The following is a 4,776-nucleotide window of genomic DNA, read 5'->3' on the forward strand; positions in this document are numbered from 1 at the left end:
AGTGTGTAACATTTAGGAGGATTTATTATCAGAAATGGAATATAATATTCATAGCTATGTTTTCATAAGTGTATAAACACCTGAAAATAACAAGACATTGCACGTCGCTTTCCATGGAGTCCTCTATGTTCAGCCGCCATGCTATTTACAGTAGCCCGGAACAGACACACCATACACTGGCTCTAATGAGTTAGCTGCCAATTGATGTGGATTATCTCGTGAGTTAGCTAGAATTTTGCTAACATTGCTAACTAATTTAAATTCAACTACATGTGACTTTTAACCATCTTCAAAATGTGGTTGTCTTTTCAACATAGCACATAGCATATCTAGGAAAGGACAAAGTTGACCGAGGTTCTCATTGAAGCTTGCTCAGCTGTGATTGGAGTACAGCATACAAGGGGCGGGAAGGAGTCAGTTACTTTCCTCACTGAATAATGTTTGCATTGCTGTTAGCTTGGCTGCTAAGGATGGGACATTATGATGATACTGTGATAATTCCATCCTGAAGAAATAATTAAACATTCTTAAATTTGCTTTATTTCTGAGTGTGTCATAAGACAATCAGTATCAACCTCGTGTCTGTGTATGGAGTCAAACCATGCCTCGCTTAGCCCAAAGCTAAACCCCTCTAAAACTCACTAATTAACACATTGTATCTTTTCTTTATCTGTACACACATATAATTGATTTCAGCACTTACAGGACAGACAATAGATTGATACTGATCTTGACATCTTGCTCTTAGGTTTAGGATACTAAAATAAACTAATAAACTAAAATCACTCTTCCAACATGCAAAGCAATTTTTAGAAAATGAAATCAGGCATTTTAGGCCACAACGATCCCAATAAAAAGAAATCCTGAAGGAACTGATTGAAATATGAGCTGCTCAACGAAGAATATATCTCTAATCCCATCTGTGGGAAGGGGCTACAGATATTATGTCATAAGCGACCTCAGATGGCCATTTTGCGAGGACTGTCCAAGTTTCACTGACCTCTTCTGTGATTGTTGCTCTGCAGATGACTATTGTTCATCCTGCTTCTGGAGGCCAGCTGGATCTCCGTATGCATGTGATTATTGCTGTGAGGAAATGAACCATTGAGGGACATGGTGGCCAGTGAGGCGTGAGGTGTATTCAGTTAGAGTAAGAAGCTTGGACCAGGGATGGGACGGTTTGATTGTCAGGGGAGACAAAAGAACGGGGCGGCAGAAGAGGTTCTCAGTGCAGGCTTGATGGAGGGCAGCACCTGAGGACCTGGTGTGGAGCCCCAGCTCCTGTTGCATGCTGGGTAGCTGCTGGGGGGCGAAGGGTGATGAAGAGAGATTGAAATCAGAAAGCAGAGCAGACAGAGACACAGCAGCGTGGAAACAGATATCTTACGTAGATATGTATAATTTATCATTCGAGTGAGCAGGCGTATATGTAAATGACTCATCACACAGCAGATAAGCAATGATACAGTGACAGAGATTCAATGCCAAATCTACCATCGAGCTCACTGAGCTAGAAGAGGCAGGAGAAAAGAAATGGTGTACGATTATAGAGCTAGAAAATGTAAAAACTGATGAAAAGCATGTGGCATCACAAGTGACAAAGTATTACGGAAAAAAAAAAAACAGATGCACACACACTAGCAGTTACATCAATTTACAACCAACCCTAAATTTGCTCTATTTTTTACTTAAAAGTGAGAATTACACAAATGTTTCACATGGAGAACTATATGTTTATATATATATATATAGCACATAAAAAACTAAATTTAATGTTACAAAAATGACAAATTACAATAAGCGGACTATATTTCTCATCCTAATCATTCAATCATGTGTCTTAAGAGCATGTTGAAATTTAAGGTCACTCCACAGTGGAGCAATGTGACAATTGGAGACAGTAACAGCTGCATGTAGTTCTGTATACTTCACATAATGCATTCAAATCTGAAGAAAGAAAATGCATACAGGCCCTACCTGTGCTGTACCGGTCCTTCATGAGAGGCTGCTGTCTGAGAACATTAGCCATCGCGTGGAGCTGACGGACAGCGATACTATTGAGAGCAGTGTTACTTGAGAGCCCTGAATGTGGCACTTGCTTACTGTCCGGCCCCTCATGTTCACAGTCAACAGGGAGACACTGTTCGACAAGTAGGAGTTGATGCATTGCAGTACTGATGACTGTGCTTTCTGTTTCTGTTTATATACAACAGTCATGATACCACTGACACACTGCTGCTGGGATTCTCATTTCTGCAATATAAAATGTTGCTTTACTATCAAATAATATTAACTGCAAAGTTTTCCAGGACACTGTTACAACCAGTTTACCTCATTTATTCCATTTAACAAACACATATACAGTCATATGTATCTGTACATATTCAGGTTTTTCATCATTTTATTATCTGTCATTTGTAACTCCAGTTGAGTATTAACTTTATCAGTGTATCAATTTAACACATACAGGTCACTTTCCTAGCCGTGCTATATAAAGCCAGTGAAAACAGCTGAATCAGTATGTATGAAGTTGGAGGCTACAATTTTTTAAACTTTCTTGTATGTGTTCTATAAATAGGCTAGTTCTCTCGTTCTTCTGATTAAAAACACTGCTCTAATAGTCTTCTAATAAATGTATCAATTTATGATCAAGCCATCATTTCAGACGTAACTTGAGGTTGGCCCGCCCATTTTAGGTTTAAGCACCACCTATGTCCTGATTAAGCCCTGCCGATTACAAGTATGGATACAAATGCAGATCATTCAGTTGTGTACGTTTTGGAAGTTCAGATATACTTTAATAATCCCGTGGGGGAATTACTTGTGGGGGGAACAGGGGGGGAGAAAAACAAGAGGAGAGGGGAGGAGAAAAAAGCAGCTCCCAGACTCTGCTCCTGTAGGGGAGTACAGTGTGGGACATGGAAAAAAACCTCAGCAACATAAGCACATATGATCACACTTTACAACTTGCAACGGGGAGGTGGGAAAGGGGGGGTGGAGGCGCACCAGCGGAACCCCGCCTGTCGCACTGAGGGTAAAAAGCGGCGAAGGCGGGGGGGGTAGAGGGGTGTGTGGCATATGCGCATGTGTAAGTGTCCATGGGTGCGTGTGTGCACATAAGCCTGGAGAGTCTCTTCGTCTAGCCTCTCAATCAGTGCCTCAGTTCACGTGGTGTCATCGCGATAACACAGCAGGTTGCCATGGAGACGTCCCTGATCGGGTCCTAAACAGAGTCATCTACAGGTGTCCGTGTGGGAGGGGAGGGAGGGGAGGGAGGAATAGGGCCGAGCGTCTCACTGCAGCGATCTCCTGGAGGAGTTGTTCCAGCAGCGTGCTACTGAGGGCCGGAAGGCAGATTACATTATGACTGTTTGGGTTGGGGCGAGTAGTCACATTTCAATAGACACGACTTACTCTGATTGTCCATTCTGGTCTTCAGATCGATTCATTCTCCTTTGCAAAGCCGAAAACTTCTCCAAGAAGTTTTCCATGTTGCGGTTTATACCCACAGTCTGAGCACTAACAGCTCTATCCAAGGTGTGATCCATGTTGCGGTGTATAACCACCATCAGTGCATTAACAGCTCTATCCAAGAAGTTTTCCATGTTGCGGTTTATACCCACAGTCTGAGCACTAACAGCTCCGTACACTCCATCGATCATGTCGGGCAGCTTCATGGGGCTTTGGACTGCTGACACCGTCTTCCGAATTTTCCGATACACCAGGGCAATGCCTAATCCAGTCAGCAGATAGCCTGTTGTCATGGTTCACGTATTGAATGTCTATTTTAAGTTAAAAAAGTTGAACAGACAGATAATTGTGTTTTCCCTCCTCACTAGCTAAACACTGGTTTAGATGAGCTAGCTTGTGTAGCATTTGGCTAACATCAACTACCTAAACATTTTACATATATATAACGCTATACACATATATATATATACATATATATACATACATATATACATATGTATATGTATGTATACATATACACGTATGTATACACATATATATATATAAATACATATGTAACGTTATATGTATATATACATATACACGTATGTATATATATATATATATATATATATATATATATATATACACACATACATACATACATACACACACGTATATATATATATATACGTTGTGTATGTATGTATGTATATTATGGTGTATATATATATATATATATATATATATATATATATAAAAAAAAAAAAAAAAACAATACACACATATATATACGTATATATATATATATATATATACGTTTATATATATATATATATATATATACGTATGTGTATGTATATATATATATATATATATATATATATGTCTATATGTCTTTTTAACCATCTTCAAAATGTGGTTGTCTTTTTAACATAGATTAGCATAGCATATAGCATATATTGAGGCTTGCTCAACTCTTATTGGAGCAGTCAGAGCAAAAAGGGGCGGGACTTAGGAAGGCTCCATTTAAGCTGACCTGACTGGAAACTGACAAAAACAAGTTAATTTAATTAATTCAATGAAATTGTTCAGTGTAGTGTGCGGTACAAATTCAGAAAATCAAAGAAAAAAAAAAATGGTTTCCATTCTTCACAATATGGAAAACAATCCTCACTCTGAAATGATTCATAGCTAAAAAATGTAATTTCTCAAACTATTTTTAGAATCATGCCACAAAATAGGACAAAAACAAATTCACAAAGCTGGGTTTCAGGTGGATAACTCTGTTGTTCTCTTTTAAATGCGAACAGAAAGATGGCGATG

The sequence above is a fragment of the Dicentrarchus labrax genome, unplaced genomic scaffold, assembly GCF_905237075.1.
Source record: "Dicentrarchus labrax unplaced genomic scaffold, dlabrax2021, whole genome shotgun sequence".
In the NCBI taxonomy this organism is placed as follows: Eukaryota; Metazoa; Chordata; class Actinopteri; family Moronidae; genus Dicentrarchus; species Dicentrarchus labrax.